At 44.9% G+C, this 23,250-nt stretch overlaps 1 pseudogene; it reads right to left on the bottom strand.

The window, feature by feature from the left end:
* Positions 1 to 21,721: 21,721 nt before the first annotated feature.
* On the bottom strand, positions 21,722 to 23,009 carry LOC114083514 (F-box/WD repeat-containing protein 1A pseudogene; annotated as a pseudogene).
* Positions 23,010 to 23,250: the final 241 nt, after the last annotated feature.

The raw sequence follows: 23,250 nt of genomic DNA, 5'->3' as shown, positions 1-23,250 counted from the left end.
TAGCATTGTGCAGGACTTGAAATGCTATGTGCTGCTGGAGGGGTCTTGGCATGGGGGTTGTATAAGGGAGCATCTTGCAGCTTCAGGGCCCAGGGGTTAGATTTCCTAATGTTGGGCCTGGGGCCTTGAGGTCCTTCATTCCCCCCTTTTCTTTATCCGGGATATAATCCTATATCCATTGATCTATCTGCTCAGAATTCAGCATTTGCTCAGTTGATGGCTCGGCGTGTTGTTGGAGTACTTGATATTGCTGCGCGAGGACCATAGTTTGGATTACGGACAGTCTTTCTTTCATAAATTGCATTAGTTTGTTAAATATGCAGGGTCCAAATGTTAAAATTAACAGTAATATAATCAAGGGGCCAGCTACAGTAGATAATATAGTAGTTAGCCAAGGGGATTTATTATACCAGCTTTCAAACCAACTTTGGGAGCCTCGCAGGGATTTTTCCCGTGCATCCAGTCTTTCTCTAAGCTTGGTCATAGATTCCCTTACTACCCCTGTGTGATCTGTGTAAAAGCAACAGTTTTCCTTTTTTTTTTTTTTTTTAAATTCTTTTGTTTCTTCTTCTTTTTTTTTTTTAATTTTTTATTGTTGGCTGTTCAAAACATTACATAGTTCTTGATATATCATATTTCACAATTTGATTCAAGTGGGTTATGAGCTCCCATTTTTACCCCATATACAGATTGCAGAATCACATCAGTTACACATCCATTGATTTACATATTGCCATACTAGTGTCTGTTGTATTCTGCTGTCTTTCCTATCCTCTACTATCCCCCCTCCCCTCCCCTCCCCTCCCCTCCCCTCCCCTCCCCTCCCCTCCCCTCTTCTCTCTCTGCCCCCTTTACTGACATTCGTTTGTCCCCCTTGTATTATTTTTCCCCTTCCCCTCACTTCCTCTTGTATGTACTTTTGTATACCTCTGAGGGTCTCCTTCCATTTCCATGCATTTTCCCTTCTCTCTCCCTTTCCCTCCCACCTCTCATCCCTGTTTAATGTTAATCTTCTTCTCATGCTCTTCGACCCTACTCTGTTCTTAGCTACTCTCCTTATATCAAAGAAGACATTTGACATTTGTTTTTTAGGGATTGGCTAGCTTCACTTAGCATAATCTGCTCTAATGCCATCCATTTCCCTGTAAATTCTATGATTTTGTCATTTTTTAATGCAGAGTAATACTCCATTGTGTATAAATGCCACATTTTTTTTATCCATTCATCCATTGAAGGGCATCTAGGTTGGTTCCACAGTCTAGCTATTGTGAATTGTGCTGCTATGAACATCGATGTAGCAGTGTCCCTGTAGCATGCTCTTTTTAGGTCTTTAGGGAATAGACCGAGAAGGGGAATAGCTGGGTCAAATGGTGGCTCCATTCCCAGCTTTCCAAGAAATCTCCATACTGCTTTCCAAATTGGCTGCACCAATTTGCAGTCCCACCAGCAATGTACAAGTGTACCCTTTTCCCCACATCCTCACCAGCACTTGTTGTTGTTTGACTTCATAATGGCTGCCAATCTAACTGGAGTGAGATGGTATCTTAGGGTGGTTTTGATTTGCATTTCTCTGACTGCTAGAGATGGTGAGCATTTTTTCATGTACTTGTTGATTGACTGTATGTCCTCCTCTGAGAAGTGTCTGTTCAGGTCCTTGGCCCATTTGTTGATTGGGTTGTTTGTTCTCTTATTGTCTAATTTTTTGAGCTCTTTGTATACTCTGGATATTAGGGCTCTATCTGAAGTGTGAGGAGTAAAGATTTGTTCCCAGGATGTAGGCTCTCTATTTACCTCTCTTATTGTATCTTTTGCTGAGAAAAAACTTTTTAGTTTGAGTAAGTCCCATTTGTTGATTCTAGTTATTAACTTTTGTGCTATGGGTGTCCTATTGAGGAATTTGGAGCCCGACCCCACCGACTGTAGATCGTAGCCAACTTTTTCTTCTATCAGACGGCGCGTCTCTGATTTGATATCAAGCTCCTTGATCCATTTTGAATTAACTTTTGTGCATGGCGAGAGAAAGGGATTCAGTTTCATTTTGTTGCATATGGATTTCCAGTTTTCCCAGCACCATTTGTTGAAGATGCTATCCTTCCTCCAATGCATGCTTTTAGACCCTTTATCAAATATAAGATAGTTGTAGTTTTGTGGATTGGTTTCTGTGTCCTCTATTCTGTACCATTGGTCCACCCGCCTGTTTTGGTACCAGTACCATGCTGTTTTTGTCACTATTGCTCTGTAATATAGTTTGAAGTCTGGTATCGCTATACCGCCTGATTCACACTTCCTGCTTAGCATTGTTTTTGCTATTCTGGGTCTTTTATTTTTCCATATGAATTTCATGATTGCTTTCTCTATTTCTACAAGAAATGCCGTTGGGATTTTGATTGGCATTGCATTAAACCTATAGAGAACTTTTGGTAATATCGCCATTTTGATGATGTTAGTTCTGCCTATCCATGAACAGGGTATATTTTTCCATCTTCTAAGATCTTCTTCTATTTCTCTCTTTAGGGTTCTGTAGTTTTCATTGTATAAGTCTTTCACCTCTTTTGTTAGGTTGATTCCCAAGTATTTTATTTTTTTTGAAGATATTGTGAATGGAGTGGTTGTCCTCATTTCCATTTCAGAGGATTTGTCGCTGATATACAGGAATGCCTTTGATTTATGCGTGTTGATTTTATATCCTGCCACTTTGCTGAATTCATTTATTAGCTCTAATAGTTTCTTTGTAGACCCTTTTGGGTCTGCTAGGTATAGAATCATGTCATCTGCAAATAGTGATAATTTAAGTTCTTCTTTTCCTATTTTGATGCCTTTAATTTCTTTCGTCTGTCTAATTGCTCTGGCCAGTGTTTCGAGAACTATGTTGAACAGAAGTGGTGAGAGAGGGCATCCCTGTCTTGTTCCAGATTTTAGAGGGAATGCCTTCAATTTTTCTCCATTCAGAATGATGCTAGCCTGAGGCTTATCATAGATTGCTTTTACAATATTGAGGTATGTTCCTGTTATCCCTAGTTTTTCTAGAGTTTTGAACATAAAGGGATGCTGTACTTTGTCGAATGCTTTTTCCGCATCTATCGAGATGATCATATGGTTCTTATTTTTAAGTCTATTGATGTGGTGAATAACATTTATTGATTTCCGTATATTGAACCAGCCTTGCATCCCAGGGATGAATCCTACTTGATCATGGTGCACAATTTTTTTGATGTGCCTTTGTATCCGAGTGGCCAGAATTTTATTGAGGATTTTTGCATCTAGGTTCATTAGAGATATTGGTCTGTAGTTTTCTTTCTTTGAAGTGTCTTTGTCTGGTTTAGGTATCAGGGTGATGTTGGCCTCGTAGAATGAATTTGGAAGTTCTCCCTCTTTTTCTATTTCCCGAAGTAGCTTGAAAAGTATTGGTATTAGTTCCTCTTTAAAGGTTTTGTAAAACTCTGCTGTATACCCATCCGGTCCTGGGCTTTTCTTAGTTGGTAGTCTTTTGATGGTTTCTTCTATTTCCTCAATTGATATTGGTCTGTTTAGGTTGTCTATATCCTCCTGACTCAATCTGGGCAGATCATATGACTTAAGAAATTTATCTATGCCTTCACTATCTTCTAATTTATTGGAGTATAAGGATTCAAAATAATTTTTGATTATCTTCTGTATTTCTGAAGTGTCTGTTGTGATATTGCCTCTTTCATCCCGTATGTTAGTGATTTGAGTTCTCTCTCTTCTTCTCTTCGCTAGCATGGCTAAGGGTCTGTCGATTTTGTTTATTTTTTCAAAGAACCAACTTTTAGTTTTGTCAATTTTTTCAATTGTTTCTTTTGTTTCGATTTCATTGATTTCAGCTCTGATTTTAATTATTTCTTGCCTTCTACTTCTTTTGCTGTTGTTTTGCTCTTCTTTTTCTAGGATTTTGAGATGAAGTATGAGATCATTTATTTGTTGGTTTTTTCTTTTTTTAAGGAATGAACTCCAAGCAATGAATTTTCCTCTTAGAACTGCTTTCAATGTGTCCCATAGATTCCGATATGTTGTGTCTGTGTTTTCATTAATCTCTAAGAATTTTTTAATTTCCTCCTTGATGTCTTCTATAACCCATTGATCATTCAGTAACCTATTGTTCATTCTCCAAGTGATATATTCTTTTTCCTTCCTTCTTTTATCGTTGATTTTCAGTTCCATTCCATTATGATCAGATAGGATGCATGGTATTATCTCTACTCCTTTGTATTGTCTAAGAGTTTCCCTGTGACATAATATATGATCTATTTTTGAGAAGGATCCATGTGCTGCTGAGAAAAAAGTGTAACTGTTTGATGTTGGGTGGTATATTCTATATATGTCAATTAAATCTAGGTTATTAATTGTGTTATTGAGTTCTATAGTTTCCTTATTCAACTTTTGTTTGGAAGATCTGTCCAGTGGTGAGAGAGGTGTGTTGAAGTCTCCCATGATTATTGTATGGTGGTCTGTTAGACTCTTGAACTTGAGAAGAGTTTGTTTGATGAACATAGCTGCACCATTGTTTGGGGCATATATATTTATGATTGTTATGTCTTGTTGGTGTATGGTTCCCTTGAGCAGTATGTAGTGTCCCTCTTTATCCCTTTTGATTAACTTTGGCTTAAAATCTATTTTATTTGATATGAGTATGGATACTCCTGCTTGTTTCCGAAGTCCATATGAGTGATATGATTTTTCCCAACCTTTCACCTTCAGCCTATGTATGTCTTTTCCTATCAAATGCGTCTCCTGTAGGCAGCATATTGTTGGGTCTTGTTTTGTGATCCATTCTACTAGCCTGTGTCTCTTAATTGGTGAGTTTAAGCCATTAACATTTAGGGTTATTATTGAGATATGGGTTGTTCTTCCAGCCATATTTGTTTATTTATGTTACTAAACATGGTTTGTTTTCCACTTTGATTATTTTCCCCCCTTTAGTGTCCTACCTCCCACTGTTGGTTTTCATTGTTATTTTCCATTTCCTCTTCCTGTAATGTTTTGCCAAGGATGTTTTGAAGAGATGGTTTTCTAGCTGCAAATTCTTTTAACTTTTGTTTATCGTGGAAGGTTTTAATTTCATCTTCCATCCTGAAGCTTAATTTCGCTGGAAACACAATTCTTGGTTGGAACCCATTTTCTTTCAGTGTTTGAAATATGTTATTCCAGGATCTTCTAGCTTTCAGAGTCTGTGTTGAAAGATCAGCTGTTATCCTGATTGGCTTACCCCTAAATGTGATCTGCTTCCTTTCTCTTGTAGCTTTTAAAATTCTCTCCTTGTTCTGTATGTTGGGCATCTTCATTATAATGTGTCTAGGTGTGGGTCTCTTATGATTTTGCACATTCGGCGTCCTGTAGGCTTCTAGGATTTGGCGTTCTGTCTCATTCTTCAAATCTGGGAAGTTTTCTCGAATTATTTCATTGAATAGATTGCTCATTCCTTTGGTTTGAAACTCTGTTCCTTCCTGTATCCCAATGACTCTTAAATTTGGTCTCTTGATGTTATCCTATATTTCTTGGATGTTCTGCTCATGGTTTCTTAACAGTCTTGCTGAGCTGTCTATGTTCTTTTCAAGTTGATATACTTTATCTTCATTGTCTGATGTTCTGTCTTCTAAGTGTTCTACTCTGCTGGTAGTATTCTCAATTGAGTTTTTAAGTTGGCTTATTGCTTCCTGCATTTCTAGGATTTCTGTTTGTTTGTTTTTTATAACCTCTATTTCCCTGTATAGTTGATCTTTTGCTTCTTGGATTTGTTTATGTAATTCATTGTTGAAGTGATCTTTCATTGTCTGATTTTGCTGTCTGATGTCTTCCTTGAGACTCCAGATCATCTGAAGCATGTATATCCTGAATTCTTTATCTGACATTCCATCAGCTGCAGCTATTACCTCTTCTAAAGTTGAGTTGACCTGCAATGCTTGTGGTCCTTTCTTTCCTTGTCTCTTCATACTGTTCGCGTTCCTTTCTTCTTGGTGAAACTGTTGTGCTATTGAATTTTCCCCCTATATATTTATATTGGTCTTGTATAGTTGCAAAGTCTCCCTCGCAGGCACGGGCGGCGGCTCTGCCCCTCCGCCAATTGGGGCAATGTGCCTACCACGCCGGCAGGCCGCTGGGCCTGCTCTGCCAGTCGGTAGCAGGTCCGCCGTCCTTGCAGGCGCGGGCGGCGGCTCTGTCCCTCTGCGGGCCGCTAGGCTTGTTCTGTCGGTGGTCGCAGTTCTGCCTACTTTGCAGGCGCAGGCAGCGGCACTGCCCCTCTGCAGGCCTCTGGGGCTGTACTGCCAGTGGGTCGCAGGTCCGCCTACTTTGCAGGCGTGTGGGGGGGGGCGGCTCTACCCTTCCTCAGGCCACTGGGCCTGTTCTGTCTCTCGGTTGCAGGTCTGACCTGTTCTGATGGTGGTCTCAGTTCCGACTACCTTGCAGGCGCGGGGGGGAGGGGGCGGCTCTGCCTCCCAGCAGGCCGCTGCTCCTCTTCTGCCGGTGGGTCGCAGGCCCGCCTACCTTGCAGGAGTGATTGGAAGCTCTGTCCCGCCGCGGGCCACTGGGCCTTTTCTGTCGGTGGTCACCCTTCCCCTACCTGGCAGGCGAGGGGGGTGGGGGGCGGCTCTGCCCCTCAGCAGGCCGCTGGGCCTGCTCTGTGTTTGGTCCCAGTTCCCTCTACTATGCCGGCGCAGGGGGAGGGGGCGGCTCAGCCTCTCAGCAGGCGGCTGCTCCTCTTCTGCCAGTGGGTCGCAGGCCCGCCTACCTTGCAGGAGTGATTGGAAGCTCTGTCCCGCCCTGGGCCACTGGGCCTTTTCTGTCGGTGGTCACCCTTCCCCTACCTGGCAGGCGAGGGGGGTGGGGGGCGGCTCTGCCCCTCAGCAGGCCGCTGGGCCTGCTCTGTCTTTGGTCCCAGTTCCCTCTACTATGCCGGCGCAGGGGGAGGGGGCGGCTCAACCTCTCAGCAGGCGACTGCTCCTCTTCTGAACAGTTTTCCTTTAAGGCCGCACAAAGTCCTCCTTCCTTCAAGAATAATAGGTCCAGACCTCGTCTATTCTGCAAAACAACCTCTGATAAGGAGGTTAGGGATTTTTCTAAAGCAGTTACAGAGGTTTCTATTGCTCTTAGGTCTTGTTGGATTGCAGTCTCCAAAATCCCTAGCTGTCGAGGGCCCTCAATCAGAGCTGCAGCCCCAGTCCCAACCCCGGCCAATACTCCGGCTCCCAACAAGACTGCCAGGGTAATGCTAATAGGCTCTCGGGTGAAACGAGTCCGGCTCATGAAATGTCCCTCAAATTCTTCTGTGGAATAATAGAGTAGCCGTGGATAGATCTGGACTAACACACAAAAATCTTTAGACTGGTTGAAATTGGCTATCGCAACACATGGTGTAATCCCAGTGTTACATGCCCAGTAGAGTCCTGTTGGAGGCACTAAGTAGCTGGATGTGTCAGAGGATGACACGGTTGCAGTACGTACACAGAGCTCTCTTAACATAGAGGAGCCTCCTATGCATGTTCCTGAACCGGTTACTTCAGGCAGTGTCAACCTGTGTCTTGTTTCCCAGTTGCAGCTGGTGGAGGTGCCATAGGTGAAATTCCCATTAATAGCTACTCCTTCATAGTAGGGGGGGCTTGCCTGGAGGCAAATCCAGCAGGACTCAGTGAGATTGGGCTGGGTGGAATTGAGGGCTTGGTATCCCCCTTCAACTAGGTCCATTAGTCTTTCTCCTGACCCTGGTAAAGTAGGATTAGTGATAACTGCCAGGGTCGTAGGAGTGGAGGGGGTTGGACGGATGGTATTAGATGGGGACGTTGGTCTTGAGGTTGCCTGTTTATATTTTTTTGGAGGAGGAGCCTTTTGGTCTTGGAGTATCTTGTTAGGGCCTATCGGCTGGGGGTCAACTTTTATAGTTAACCTAATTTTGAATAGGACCCCCGGGTCATATGCAGTCTGATGATATACCCGTAGTCCCCATAGCTTCCCTTGTAACCAATCTTTTGATGTTCTGCCTGCCTTAGTAAAGGTAATGTTTAAGGGGTTGCAGGCAAACATGGTGCATGGCCCGTCCCCATACCATAAGGTGTTGACTGTCCCAGGTGTACTTTTACAATAGTCTGTAGAAAGTGGGGGTTCATTTTGCTTTTCTCTTTTTACTTGGATCAAATCCCTGGATGAGCTAGGGTTCCAGTATGCATCCCCCGTAGTTTCACATCCCCAAGCCTTACAATAATAACTTTCATGTTGCCCACATTTACGTGCTTGCGACTTAGTTCTCCCGTCCCTGGGGCATACATAGAATGATTTTTTTCTTAGAGCTGCCCGAGCCCTTGGATCCCTACATCCTGCCGGATAGCGTGAGCAAGGGCAGCGCCCGCTGGAGATGCACACTTCTGGCCCACTCGGTTTAGCTGGGTCAGTAGTTGGAATATCAAAGTCTTCTGACCCTGCCAGTATGTGACAAAGATCTGGCTCCAGGTTAGGCCACCAAGCCCAGAGGGGATACTTTGTGGATGTTTTTTCCCAAATTATGTCTCCCGCCCCCGATAGTATTTGCCATGTCTGGCGTATAGGCCGATTGGGATCATAGAGTTGGTGCCTAGCAACTGATATGGGAAAGATAGAGCACAGAGCAAGAAAAATCAACAGCGGGTAAGTCTTATCTTTAGCGGGTTCTGGGTGCGTTGCAATTTCCATTCAGGCTCTGAAGTGGCGTCAGTGGGCTCCTGTGGATGTGCAGTTTTCACGTGGGAAGCGTGGATCCAAGCGGTGATGCTGTCTACTTTGATTGCAGTGGGAGTGGTCAGCAGGATGGTGTAAGGTCCTTTCCACCGCGGTTCGAGGTTCTTGCTCTGGTGCCTGCGTACCCAGACGGTGTCTCCGACTTTGAAGGGATGTGGCAGCGAGGGGGTTTTGAGTTCCTCCTTGTATGCTGCGGCTAGAGGCTTCCAAACCTCGTTCTGGACCAACTGCAAGGCACGCAAATGAGTCTGCATAGATGGGGTGAGGGAGGCATAAGTTTCAGTTTCATAAAAGTTAACAGCAGGTGGCGGTGCACCGTACAAAATCTCAAATGGGGTCAGCCCCTGTGGGCCTGGGGTGTTCCGGGCCCGGTATAAAGCTAAAGGTAGGAGTTGTACCCAGTCTCTAGTGCCAGTTTCAAGCGTTAATTTAGTTAAAGTCTCCTTGATGGTTCTATTCATCCTTTCTACCTGTCCTGAACTTTGGGGTCTGTAAGCACAATGTAATTTCCAATTAATCCCCAATGTATTGGCCACCATTTGACTTACCTGGGAGACGAAGGCAGGCCCATTATCTGACCCAATGGTCCCAGGTACTCCATACCTGGGAAAGATTTCTTCCAGTAATTTCTTTGCAACCACCTTAGCAGTCTCATGCCGCGTTGGGAATGCCTCTGTCCATCCAGAGAAAGTGTCAACAAAAACCAAAAGATATTTGTAGCCATACATACCAGGTTTGATTTCAGTGAAGTCCATCTCCCAATGGGTTCCGGGCTTATGGCCTTTCATCCGGATCCCTGTTCCAATTTTGATCTTACCAGCATTTACCTGGGCACATGCTTGACAGTTTTCTGCTTCCTGGCGCAGAAGTTGATCCCTGTTTGGAAGATATAAAGTACCTTCCCCATGCTCTAAGAGCTCCTTCATCTTTTTAGCCCCAAGATGTGTCAGTCTGTGTAGGGACTTCACTAATTGTTTTGAATTTTTGAGGGGCATAATAGTCTTTCCTCGATATTTCCAGACATCTTTCTCGGGGTCATAGGTGGCTCCCAGTTTCTGTATGACACTTAAATCCTTGTCTTCATAGACCCAGTGTTCTTCATGGTCATCATGTTGTGGGTCTGCTTGTTGGGGCAATAGAGTCACTATCAAAAGCTGCGGTCCTAGGGCTGCCTTCTTGGCTGTTTCATCTGCTAATCTGTTCCCTTTGGCCTCTGGAGTATTACCTTTTTGATGACCGGGGCAATGCATGATACTTAATTTTTTAGGCAAGAATAAAGCTTTAAGTAAAGCTAATATTTCAGCTTTATTTTTGATCTCTTTTCCCTCTGAGGTTAGTAGCCCCCGGCGTCTGTAAATTTCTCCGTGTATGTGAGCAGTAGCAAAGGCATATCTACTGTCAGTGTACACGTTTAGTCTCTTCCCCTCTGCCAACTTTAATGCTTGAGTCAGCGCTATCAGTTCTGCCCGCTGAGCTGATGTTCCTCCCGGAAGTGCACTCGCCCATATTACCTCAGATTCGGTGGTGATGGCTGCTCCTGCTCGTCGTTCTCCATTGAGCAGATAACTGCTTCCATCTGTGTACCAGACCAGCTCTGCATCCTTCATTGGTTGGTCGGTGAGGTCCGGCCGGGTTCCCTGTGTCTCTGCAAGAATCTGCTGGCAGTTGTGAGGATCTGCTTTTCCTGGGAGCGGCAGGAGAGTTGCTGGATTCAATGTTACCATGGGACCAAACTGAATTCGGTCGGTGTCCAATAACAAAGACTGGTAATGGGTGAGTCGGGCATTTGACATCCAGCGATCAGGCGGCTGGCGAATTACAGTTTCGATGGCATGAGGAGTTAACAGGGTTAATGGCTGTCCCAAAGTCAGTTTAGTGGCATCCTTAATCAGAAGAGCCACAGCTGCAATCATCCGGAGGCATGGTGGCCATCCTGCTGCCACTGGATCTAATTTCTTTGACAGGTAGGCTATAGGTCGCCTCCAGGGCCCTAGTTTTTGGGTTAAAACCCCTTTTGCATAACCCCGTTTTTCATCTATAAATAGATCAAAGGGCTTGGTAACGTCCGGTAAGCCCAAAGCAGGGGCCGACAGAAGAGCCAATTTGATGTGATCAAATGCCGATTGATGTTCCTTAGTCCAAGCAAAGGAGTTACCTTGCTTAGTTAGTAGATACAAGGGGGCTGCTATCTCAGCAAACCCAGGAATCCAGAGTCTACAGAAACCTGCGGTCCCCAGGAATTCTCGCAGTTGCTTGGGACTCTGGGGGGTTGGTATACTTGAGATAGTCTCTTTTCTGGCAGCTGTCAACCATCGTTGACCATCATGGAGTTCATAACCCAGATAGGTTACTTTTGTCTGACAGATTTGGGCCTTTTTTGCTGATGCCCTATACCCTAGTAGTCCCAAAGTTTGCAACAATTCCTCCGTACCTGCCTGGCAATCTTCCTCGGAGGTTGCAGCCAGCAAGATGTCATCTACATATTGAAGCATGATTAGGGAAGGGTGTCTTACGCGGAAGTCTGCCAAATCCTGATGCAAAGCCTCATCGAAGAGTGTTGGGCTGTTTTTAAATCCTTGTGGCAGTCTCGTCCAGGTCAGTTGTCCAGAGACTCCTCCTTCGGGATCTTTCCATTCAAATGCGAAGAGAGCCTGACTTTGGGGAGACAGTCTTAGGCAGAAAAAAGCATCTTTCAGATCCAGAACAGTATACCAAGTATGAGTAGGAGGCAAAGTGCTAAGGAGATTGTAAGGGTTTGGCACTGTGGGGTGAATATCTTCTACCCTCTTGTTAACTTCCCTTAAGTCTTGGACTGGTCTGTAATCATTTGTCCCCGGCTTTTTAACTGGCAGTAATGGGGTGTTCCAGGGCGATTGGCAAGGTGTTAGGATGCCTTGGTCTAGGAGGCGTTTGATGTGCGGCTTGATGCCCTGATAGGCCTCTCTTGACATAGGATATTGTTTGATATTAATGGGAGTAGCAGCGGCCTTCAGATGAATGACTATTGGGGGCCGTTGTTTTGCCATTCCCATTCCTCCGGTTTCAGCCCAGGCCTCCGGGTAGGAACTAAGCCAATAGTCCATGTCTTTCATAGATACCGAGGGTTTGTCAAAAAGTTTATATTCGTCTTCCAATTTGAAAGTCAATACATGTAAGGGAGTCTGGTTTGGCCCCGTGATGGAGACGCTCCCATCTTTAAAATAAATTTGGGCTCTCAATTTAGTCAATAAGTCTCTTCCCAGCAGTGGATACGGACAGTCAGGCACATGTAGAAACGAATGGGAAACCTTACCTGTGGCAAGGTGTACTTCTCTTTTGGTGGTCCATCGGTAAGGTTTGCTCCCAGTGGCACCTTGGACCCACGTTGTTTTGTGGCTCATGGGTCCGGGTGTCTGTGTCAGCACCGAGTGTTGGGCTCCTGTATCCACTAGGAAGGTCACAGGTTGCCCCCCTACTTGGAGAGTTACCTGGGGCTCAGGGGGGAGCTCCTGGCCCTGACTCCCCTAATCTTCATCTAATGTTAGCAGTCGGGGAGCCCGTTTGGTATCTCTCCTGGGGTTGGGGGGTCTCTTTGGGCAGTCCTTTACCCAGTGTCCTTTTTCCTTGCAGTAGGCACATTGATCTCGGTCTACACGGGGTCTGCTTTGCTCCCTGTCCCTGCTTACTCTGTTTCCCTGATGTCCTGCCTGAACTACGGTGGCCAATATTTTACTTAGTTCCCTGTTACGCCTTCGTTCTCTTTCTCTTTCTTTCTTGTCTGATTCCTCTCTAAGCTTAAGTTCTCGTTCTTCCTGCATCTTTCTGATCCTGTCCTCTCGTTCCTCTGGAGTTTCTCTTTTGTTATATATCTTTTCGGCTTCCTTCAGTAAGTCTGCCAGAGAAAAATCTTGTAAGTTATCTAGTCTCTGCAATTTAGACCTGATATCTGGGGCAGACTGCCAAATGAAAGCCATGGATACATTTCCTTTCTGGTCCTCACTATCAGGATCAAAAGGAGTAAACCTCCGATATGCCTCTTTCAATCTTTCTAGGAATGCTGTCGGGGTCTCCTCTGCCCCTTGGGTAGTCTGTCTTACCTGAGCCAAATTGGTGGGCCACCGCCCTGCTGCATGGAGACCCGCTATGAGTAACTGGCGATAGAGACGTAGGTGGTCCCTACCTGCTTCAGTTGCATGGTCCCAGTTTGGCCGGGTTAAAGGAAAAGCTTCGTTAATCAAATTTGGGAGTTGGGTGGGACGCCCATCGTCCCCTGGCACATTTTTGCGAGCTTCCAAAAGAACTTTTTGTTTCTCCTCTGAAGTGAGGAGAATTTGCAGGAGCTGCTGGCAATCATCCCATGTTGGCTGGTGAGTTACTAGGATAGACTCAATCAAAGAGGTTAGAGCTATAGGGTCTTTAGAAAAGGAAGGGTTATGGGTTTTCCAGTTATAGAGGTCAGAGGCAGAAAAAGGCCAATACTGATATTGGCCGTTGGGGCCTCCCGCCTGTCGCAGGGGGAGAACTCTGGAGGTGTTTCCTGGGGCGGTGTGATCCCGGCGTCCCCGGAGCCGTCCCACCATGGGAGATGGATCCGGGGGAGCATTGGCGACTGGGTCTTCTTGGTTTTCGTCCTCGGAGGATGCTTGATCAGGTTCAGGGGCTTGTAAGGGCTGGGGCTGATAGGAAGGAGGCTCGTCCGTCAGCAGGTCAATCAGGGCTGAGTCTTCTGGTGGTAGAACTTTCTTTGGTGTTGCCCCTGATTTAATTAAGGTCTCAGATTTGTTAAGGACAGGGTAAAGGTGAGAGGTTTGGGGAGGGGGAACTGGAATAAGGGGAGCAGAGGGTTCAAGGGGAGCAGAGGGTTCAAGGGGAGCAGAGGGTTCAAGGGGAGAATGGAGAGGGGGCTTGGGTAGAGAGAAAGGAGCAACCCAAGGGGGTGGGTTGGAAGCTAAGTCCTCCCAGGTGACAATGTAGGGTATCTGGTTGGGGTGTCCATGAGGACCGTGGGTGAAGATTCGGGTTTTCACCTGTAAGATAAGATCAATGTTAAAGGTCCCTTCTGCTGGCCAGCCGGTGTTGAATGCTGGCCATTCGGAAGTACAGAGAGTTTTCCACTTCTTCTTCTTAACTGCCACGGACAAGTTGTTTGCCCGCTCTTGAATGTCTTGCCAATGATCTAGAGTGAGGCTCAAAGGGGTTGTTAGTGATTGTCCCATGTTATTCTCGGAGAGGAAATAGAGAGACAGACACAACGACACAAAAACGAAACCAAACAGTGAGATCGCTGCGCGGCTTCGGTGGAAACCGAAAAAATCAGATGGCCTGGGAGAAGTTTGTACTTCTCCGTCGCCCACAAAGATGGTGTAATCCTCGGAAACACCGGGGGCCCCAAAGAAATGGACCCCTCTGATCCCTGGGACGTCTCCCAGGGTGGCAGGGGAGAAGTCCGAGTTCGTCAACTCCTTCTCAAACTGCCTCAGAATACAAATTGACTACAGAACTGCCTCAGAATACTAAATGACTATGCCTAGGATCATCATATAGTCTTACAGACGCTGCGCGGAACAAAGAACAGATAGCCAACAGGACAACAAGACAGAAAGTTTGAGCTGGCCAGCTTACCTCCCAGTGATGTCGGGAGTTCCTCGGGCAGGGATCCGGATGGGGTTACAGGAGTGCTCCTGGCTGGCTAGCCAAATGAAAGACTGGAGGGGTCTTGGCATGGGGGTTGTATAAGGGAGCATCTTGCAGCTTCAGGGCCCAGGGGTTAGATTTCCTAATGTTGGGCCTGGGGCCTTGAGGTCCTTCAGTTGTTTGTGACTTGGTGTCTCAAATCAAGTGGTTCTGGCTTGATTTGAGACTCCTGCACATTCTGGCCACCTACAGAACTCTCTTTCAGATTCCTCAGTGGCTCTGAGCACATGGCTGCACTGTCAAAGCAGTGAGATCCTGGTAGACATTAGAGATAACCAGCAACTCTGTGCGGGAAGCACCCCCTCCCAACTTCTGTGCTTATTAAAGTTACCTTTTACTTTCAAGCTCACACAAAATTATCACTTCTTGCAAAATGCCTTTTCATTCCCTTCATTGAAAATAATCATGCCTTTGGCTCTAGTTTTTGGTATTGCATTCTGCCACTCATTAAATGAAAAGTTTCTACAGGGACTCTGTCTAGCATAAAGTGAGATCCTGCTAAATTTTCAGAGTGAATGCTGAAGAAATTACAATTGTCAGGTATCAGAATCCTTCCAGAATCCCTTCTGGGAATCATCTTTGTTCAATGGTAGTACTAACCCCCTGGGACCAAGAGCAGTTGTAAAGGCCCACATTCCTAGGTCAAGGGCTTTTACAGGTGGGAGGTGAAGGGGATGATAATTGAGAGATTGTTCTATTTTTGGGAGGTGGAGGGGACTGGTGTGACCTTACATTCACTGAATAGTGATTCTTCAACTCAACCAAAGTTCAATATACTGCCAACTTGGGGGCTGAAACTTTTCTACCTAGGCCCATTGGACTTTCTTCAAATTCAGTCTGAAAGGTTTTATCAAAATCATCAGACCAGAGCTATAGGTATTGTCAACCTAATGAGGCTTAAGTGTCACTGTTAATGACTTGCACAGTTCTTACAATAAAGAAGCATTTTTAAGTAGGCATTTTTGGCAAACTGCTTAAAGAACTCACTGGGGGAAAAGGATATAAATCTCAAAGACACACATGTATAATGTGCTGTGATTTATTTACTCATCCTAAATATTCACCTTCACATCTAATTTTGAATTCTTTTTCATGAAGAGGGAGACCCCTACACCCAAACTCAATAAGGAGGTAAAGTTAACCCAAAGAGGAAAAGAACAAAACCTATATAGAACAAAAAACTGCCTGGTGTTTAAAAATGGTCTTAGAATGTTCACAAAACACCCAACACTCCTCCCTTCCCCCAAAAGTTCCAAAGAACTTAGTGGATGTTAAAGATCCAAACGACTCAGTGTGGAACCCTCTCCTTGGTCTCTAAGACAGGGACAGTAGTGAAAAAGTGAGATAAACCAGCACCTGTCTGACTCAAAGAAAAGGACAGTCCTGGTCCACTTGGTTTCCACAGAATCCAGGCGGCCTCTGAAACACCAAATTTTGATCACCAACAAAATTTGGGGCATCCTGGCAACATAATCACAGGGACATACTCTCCTTTTAGCAGTTGGGATCTCCCACCTTGTCAATTCCAATTTAGACCCTAACTTGCCTTGCTAAGGTCATGGTTGAAAAAAGGTGAATGGAAACAGAAGGGACAGTAATAAGGGAAGGACAGAGAGCAGGTAGGATAGAGATGCAACACAGGGGGCCCTCAGAAAGAAATTCAAGGAGGGTGTCCCTGCACCTTTAGGTCCCCTTTCCCACCCAAAGTAGTCATCATCCAAGGCCTAGATGAGGTGAAGTGTGTAAAGAAAAAGTAAAAAGGGAACAGCACTTGTTAGTTTCTTTACCTAGGTACTCATCAGAATGAAATTTCAGGAAATGTCACAACACTTATAAAAAAAAAAAAAAAAAAAGATCCCAGTGGGAAAGACAAACCTGAAGACCCGAAAACCAAGAAGGAAAAGTCAAGTTAACCCGTGAGTATCTGAATATTGCTCTGGTCCACAGCTGCTGCAGCGTCGTGGTCCTGCTCCAACTGCTCACCAAGGACAACAGTATTCCTGTTCCCATAGTGCCCGCTCCTGATGTCTATCCCTCATGGGCACCCATCCCAAGTTTCCACCCTCCTGGAGGACCCGCCCCGCCCGCAGCCACCTCCCCTTCGGGACCACCGCGGGACTCTGTGGCCGCCCTGACCCTGGACTACAATTGGCCAGCAGCCATCTCTGCACTCCCGAATCTAGACCAGTGCCAAAGTGACAACCGCCATCCCACACTCATCCAGGCTCTCCCTCTAGGGTCCAGGACACAGACTCCAGCCCAATGCGCAGCCAGAGAGGGCCAGAGCTCTCTGCCTCCATCCCCCACGCATGGCCTTTGGATACCCTGTCAAGCCACCTTCAAGAACACCCTGGCCACAGATGCCCCATCCCCACGGGCACCGCCAAGGCCCCCAGAGACCAGCTATTGGCCAGTACTATTGCTGGCATTGCACAATCCATCATTGAGTGTGTCAAACAGATCTGCCTGGTCATGTTGGAGTACCCCCCCCCCCCCACACACACACACAAGGGCATGACCAACCAGTACTGGCCCTAGCTGTCACGTTCTCCATTTATCTTTGCAGGTGGTCAGGACAGGTATAGCACAGGCAGTGACAGTGCAAGCTTTCCCCACACCACCACGTCCATGTGCCTCAACCCTGACCTGGAGGGACAACCTCTAGAGGCCTATACCATTCAAGGACAGTATGCCATGCCACAGCCAGATTTGACCAAGCTGCACCAGTTGGCAATGCAATAGTATCATTTTCCTATGACGCATGGTAACACTGGATTCAGTGCAGGATTGGATGCATCTGCTCAGACTACTTCTCATGAACTCACCATTCCAAAGGATTTCATTGGCTGCATAATCACCATTCCAAAGGATTTGATTGGCTGCACATCAAGGCACCAAAATCAATGAGATCTGTCAGATGTCTGGGGCACAGATCAAAATTGCAAACCCAGTGGAAGGATCTACTGATAGGCAGGTGTTACCATCCCTGTATCTGCTGCCAGCAATAACCTGGCTCAGTATCTAATCAAAGTCAGGATTTCCTCAGAGACGAGTGGCATGGGGAGCAGTTATAGCAATGCAGATTCATCTGTAATCCATTTCTGCTGTTCACCATCACCCATGATCCATCTGTGTAGTTTCTGAACAGTCAGCAATTCCGGGTTTTAAATAGTTTGTAAATTTTCAGTTTGTACACACTTTATCATCCACTCGTGATTTTTTAATTAAAGCATTTTAATTCCTTTCTCTGTTCGGCTCTTAATGCTGAGATCCATATTTAGTTTTATAAGCTTCTCCTTTTTTTTTGTTGTTCATTTGTTGTTGTTTTTTTTTTTTGGCTCATGAGTTTTTCTGTTTGTCATGGAAATGTAAGAGTGGACAATTTATACATTTCAGTTTAGTTCTGTAATGTCAGGAATTTTTTTAAAAAATTAAATGATGGACTGGAGCTTTTTCTTTGTGGCTAGAAACTGGATGCCACAGTGATTCATGTGGGTTTTATTCCTGTTGACTTCCTGTCATTTTTGTACCTTTTACCCTTACAGGACCCTGATTGGGTTTTGAATAGAAGCCTTTATTGCAATTAAGATATTTTCTCCTGTTCATCACTCCCATGTTTTTATTCACCCTCGATCCTTTCTTCCTACATCCCTGTATTTAGTTGTGCCTTGTGAAATCTTATGCTCAGATTGAGGATTAGACTTTGCTAGGGTTTAACTGTAGAATAGGTATGCAGTTCCTTGGTTAGAGGGTGCACACATACATATACATGGAAGCAGTTGACCTGTACCTCAGATTCATCTTCATGGGAATATTTGTCCTTGTTCAAGCCTGCATATTTTAAATGAAAACTTAAGTCTCTTGTTTAAAAAAAAGAAAAGAAAAGAAAACCTCGAAGGTATCCATGACATTTCCCTCTTCCTCATCTTATACATACAAACCACCACCAATCAAGTTTTCTCTCCACAGGTGTCTTGAATCCATCCCATTCTCTCCACACGCACTACCACACCACCAGTCTCCAAACTACCATCATCTTTTGCCTAGATTGCTGTAGTAAACTATTACCAACTCTTTTTATTTTTTCCATGCTTTAACCAGAATGAACTTTTTTTGGTCCAATAACTATGTTTATTGTTTTTATATTAAAAAAAAAACTTATTACAAGAGTAATGTGTAGGGCATTTTAAGCAATTAGGAAATTCAGAGAATAAAAACATGAAAAATAGTACCCACCCTCCCAAAGGTCACCAAAGTTGAATGCCTTAGTATACATCCTTTTAGGTCTTTCCCTGTGATTCTGGGCATAGTTTTTACCAAAAGGCCATATTTTGATAATCAGGTTTTGTTAGCTGCTCTGAGGAGTATAGCTTCTACTTTTCCTTGAAAATAGGTTTCCTTTGCTAATACTCAGTCCCTATTCAAATGTCCGTTTCCTAAGAACAGAGGGATCCAACCTCAAGCTCTCTGCACCCGTTCTGTCCCTGAGCCTCCTCTGATCTAGTCCCCCATGGAGCTATCCTGAGACACGCTGCCCTCCCACAGCTCTGCTAAGCTGTGGTTGACACTGCTGCCCACATTATATCTGAGGGGCAGCAACAGTAGGCATAACCCTTGTCCCTTCTGCCCCACTCCAGGTCATCCACAGGACGGGCCGGGAGCAGAAGGTCTACTACAGCTACAGCCAGATCAGCCACAAGCACAAGGTGCCCGACGTCGGTCTCCCGTCGCAGTCCCAGCTGCCACCCCTGCCCAGCAAGGAGGCCAAGGCCCCTGGCTTCGCCCTGCCCGAGCTGGAGCACAACCTGCAGCTGCTCATCGACCTCACCGAGCAGGAGATCATCCAGAACCAGGTGGTGAACCTGTCCCATGAGCTGGAGAAGATGACCGAGGTCCTGGAGCAGGAGGAGCGCGTCATCTCCAGCCTGAGCAGGGTGCAGGAGATGGTGGAGGAGTGCAAGCAGCGCTTGCAGCCCAGCTGCCTCAACCCCCTCATCCTGGACAAGCGCGCTGGCGTCTTCCAGACCCTGCAGGACAAGTACTACGAGGAGTACCTCGTGTCAGACCACGTGGACCTGGCCGTGGCCATCGTCTACCGGCCTCATGAAGGAATACTTCAAGGAGTGGGATCCCCTCAAGGTGAGCTGGGGAGCTGCAGCCCATCCTGGCTGGGGTACATTCTGCCGAGAGGGTAGGGCGGGAGGGCCAGCTGATGCCTGCTTCTCCTCAGGACTGCACTTAAGGCACAGAGATCATCTCCAAGTGGAAGAGCCTCCTGGAGAATGACCAGATCCTGTCCCACGATGGTCAGGACCTCTCTGCAGATGCCTTTCACAGGTACCTGGCGGGCGCTGCACTCCTGGACTGGTGGTCGCTGGAGGCAGGGGACAGAGGAGGTGCTTTCCGTGTTAACCTCCGCACTGGTTCTGCTCTGGGAATTTAAAACACTCTCCAGATGCTCAGCCTGGTTGTCAAGTGTCTGTTCAGGGCCACCCACATGCCGGGTGCTGGGCCTCGCCTGGAGGACTGCAGCCAGCTCTGGTCCATAGTGCAGCCCGCTGGGTAGAAAAGAAAACCTTGAAGGCATCCATGACATTTCCCTCTCCCTCATCTTACACATACAAACCACCACCAATCAAGTTTTCTCTCCACATGTCTCTTGAATCCATCCCATTCTCTCCACACTCACTACCACACCACCAGTCTCCAAACTACCATCATCTTTTGCCTAGATTGCTGTAGTAAACTATTACCAACTCTTTTTATTTTTTCCATGCCTTAACCAGAATGAACTTTTAATAATGCAAAACTTATTGTCACTCTCCCACTTCAGTAATTACCATTAGGCTTAAAGACAGTATGATCTAGCCTCTGTCCCCTCTCCACACCTCACTCAGACCACTCCCTTTCTCTACTCCAGCCATACAAGCTACTTTTCCCTTTCTTAAGTGTCCCATGCATGTCTCTTCAGACAAATGGCACATGGTTTTCCTTTTGCCTGAAAGTTATTCCTTGCATCTTTGCCTTTTTAATCCCACCTCAACCTTCATTTCCCAATTCAAGCAGTGCTTCCCCAAGAAAGACCCCTCCCTTACAGCCTGTAGAAAACTCTGCCTTTGTAGCACTTATCATAGTTTATAACTAAACATCTGTGTAGAAACATTTAAATATTTATCTTCCCTACTCAAAATCAATTCCATGAGAGCAGGGACCAATGTCTCCTTTTGTTTACCTGATCATCATATGTCTGCCACATTGCATAGTGCCTAGCAACATAAATTCTTAAACTCTAGCTAACATTTTTTCTCTCTAACTCTTCTATCAGAATCCCTAAATTGAGTCAAAATTAGTAGAGAACTGAAAAAGTATCCTCTGTTTTACTCTAACCATCCTTATCCTTCTCCCACTCCACTCACAAATTAAATAATCCCTTTAAAATCTAGAAAAGTTTCCAAGAAAATATTTACCTGGCCATAGAATTTCTTGAAGAATGTTCTATATGCATTTTTTATCTGAAGCTATACATTCACTCCAATTTCTATAATTTTGTAAAGTATATGAAATATGATTATTTTCTTCTAGTGGTAAACCTACTTTGATTATTGATTTTATTTCCTCAAATTATTGTGAATCTTATAAACTCCAGAAAGAACAGCACAATGAACATTTGTATAGTTACCTCCTAGATTAAAAATGGGACATTTTGCCATACTTAATTTATGTTTCTTCCTCTTGCCAACCTATACACATATATAAATATGTATCTGAGACATCACTTCCTATCACCCTTAAGTACCCCAACATCTCCTAAAAGTAAGAACATTAGCATACACCTTCAAAATGCCATAGTTACAGCTTATAAAATTATAATTATTTCTCAAATTTAAAACTGTCCAAAAATGCCACTTAGCTTTTTCCTGGCAAAATACTAAATGTATTTATAAGTCATCATAACAAGCAAATGAGAAAGAAGTGGGGAGAGATGAGAGGGGAGATCTAAAAGTTCCAATCCTTCACATAAGACCGAAGGCATCTCTGATGGCAGCACTGAAGCAGTCAGCTGTGCCAGGTGGACTGTCCTGGTTGGCCGTAAACCAATTATGTCACAACAGGAGTCTCAAAGCCTTGATCCTCTCTGGTCCAGGGAATCCAGGTGGGATTTAGACTGTTGCTGCTGTTGCTCATTGTGTTCTTGGCTGGTATGTGAAATACTGCAATTTTAATGAGTGCTGGGTAAGTATGAGGTCAGTGTATGGTTATTTATCTGGTGATGTACATGTGCATTTGAGAAAAGGAATTGAGCAGAACCCGAAAAGGTGTTGTCAGCTTAGGAAGCTGGATGACTTAGGAAGTCCCAGAGGATGATCTTGTCATCATGTAACTAATGACAATCTGGAATTCATAAAACTTAAGTCAGAAAACTCTTCCAGAATGTTCCATAAGGGTCTGTAGATGCATTGGGGGCTCAAAGTCTCTGTAGGAGCATTGGGGGCCCAAAGCAGCCACAAGTCCCTAAACTTTAGTTTTTCCACCAGAGTCCACACAGACTATCCTCTTGTTATCAAATCAAATGTAATTCACCAATTTATCATGGTCTTCTAACACTCTTAAACAGGCACCATGTCCTGAGTCCCATAATCTGATAGTGTTGTCAGACAAGCCACTCACCGCCAGCCTGTCTCTGTACTGCAAATAGGCAATGTCTCATTTGTTTCCATTAGAGCCTGACAAATTCACATCCTTATAGTTGTCTCCAGATGCAGAAATAATGTACTTCTAATCAAAGTCTACAACACTGATAGCAGCTCGGTGTTCAAACAGCAGCCTCTGGAAGGTAATATCATTCAAGGAAGCTAATGAATGGAGTGATCTTTGGAGCAGGTCCCATCATGCTATTCAAATGCAGAACTGCTTCACATTGTTAAATCAATGTTTAGCATTTCACCTGTATTTACATTCCATACCCTGACCCTGGAATCTGATGATCCAGTTACCAACACCCTCTCATCATACTGGAAACATGAGACACAACTTGTGAGCTGTGAAGATTCACTTGAACTTCAAGCGAATGTGTTTTTATCCATATCTTGATTGCATTGTCTCAAAGGCTGCTTATTATTTTCTACTTGTCAGACTGTAACAGACTGTAAGAGTTGGGAGGAGCATTCCAATTAGAAGGTTTGTTTCTGATAAATACTGTCCCCACCCTCTTTATTTTGCTAGGCCTCTCCACAGAGAATCTGTCCTAACCATTGTCTTGATGAGCTTCTTTCAAAACATGCCATCCAACATCACTCAGTACCATTCTTTGAACACGAGTTCAGCAGCACAAAGTGATGTGGCATCCAAGTCTGACAATGTTCTCAGCAATATGATCCAATTCTGAAGCTAGCAGAGCAGTTATGAAATCCCTTTGCAGCACTGGTTTAAGATATTAGTTCATGTGCCCATGTTGGTAATGACACATTTGAGATATAAGATGTCCCACAAACTCCACATAATCAGACTCGGACCACTGCTCAAAATATTTGACACACAGTTCCTTTTCCTTTTCATAGCTTGCTGAATTTCCATTGCTTAGGTACAACCATACTGGAAGTGTCACTGGCAAGTTTTGGCCACACAATTTTCAGCCTTCAAAGCAGTGCTTGCTAGACAAACTGTTTCTTGGATTAAGCAGAGTGGCACAGCTGTTGTAAGTCTTTTGAGGTAGAAGCAGCAGTGAACAAAAAAAATTCTAAGAATTCATCAATAGTTTCCATTATTTCTATGTTAATTCTTCTCTGGTATTACTTCCTATGGGGGTTGCCATTTGTACAGTCTTCTCTCTCTGCGGAATTCATAAACTTGAGCACT

Source organism: Marmota flaviventris, chromosome 10 (assembly GCF_047511675.1).
Source record: "Marmota flaviventris isolate mMarFla1 chromosome 10, mMarFla1.hap1, whole genome shotgun sequence".
In the NCBI taxonomy this organism is placed as follows: Eukaryota; Metazoa; Chordata; class Mammalia; order Rodentia; family Sciuridae; genus Marmota; species Marmota flaviventris.
The sequence above is the reverse complement of the archived record's forward strand: the minus strand, read 5'-3'. Positions and strand labels throughout refer to the sequence as shown.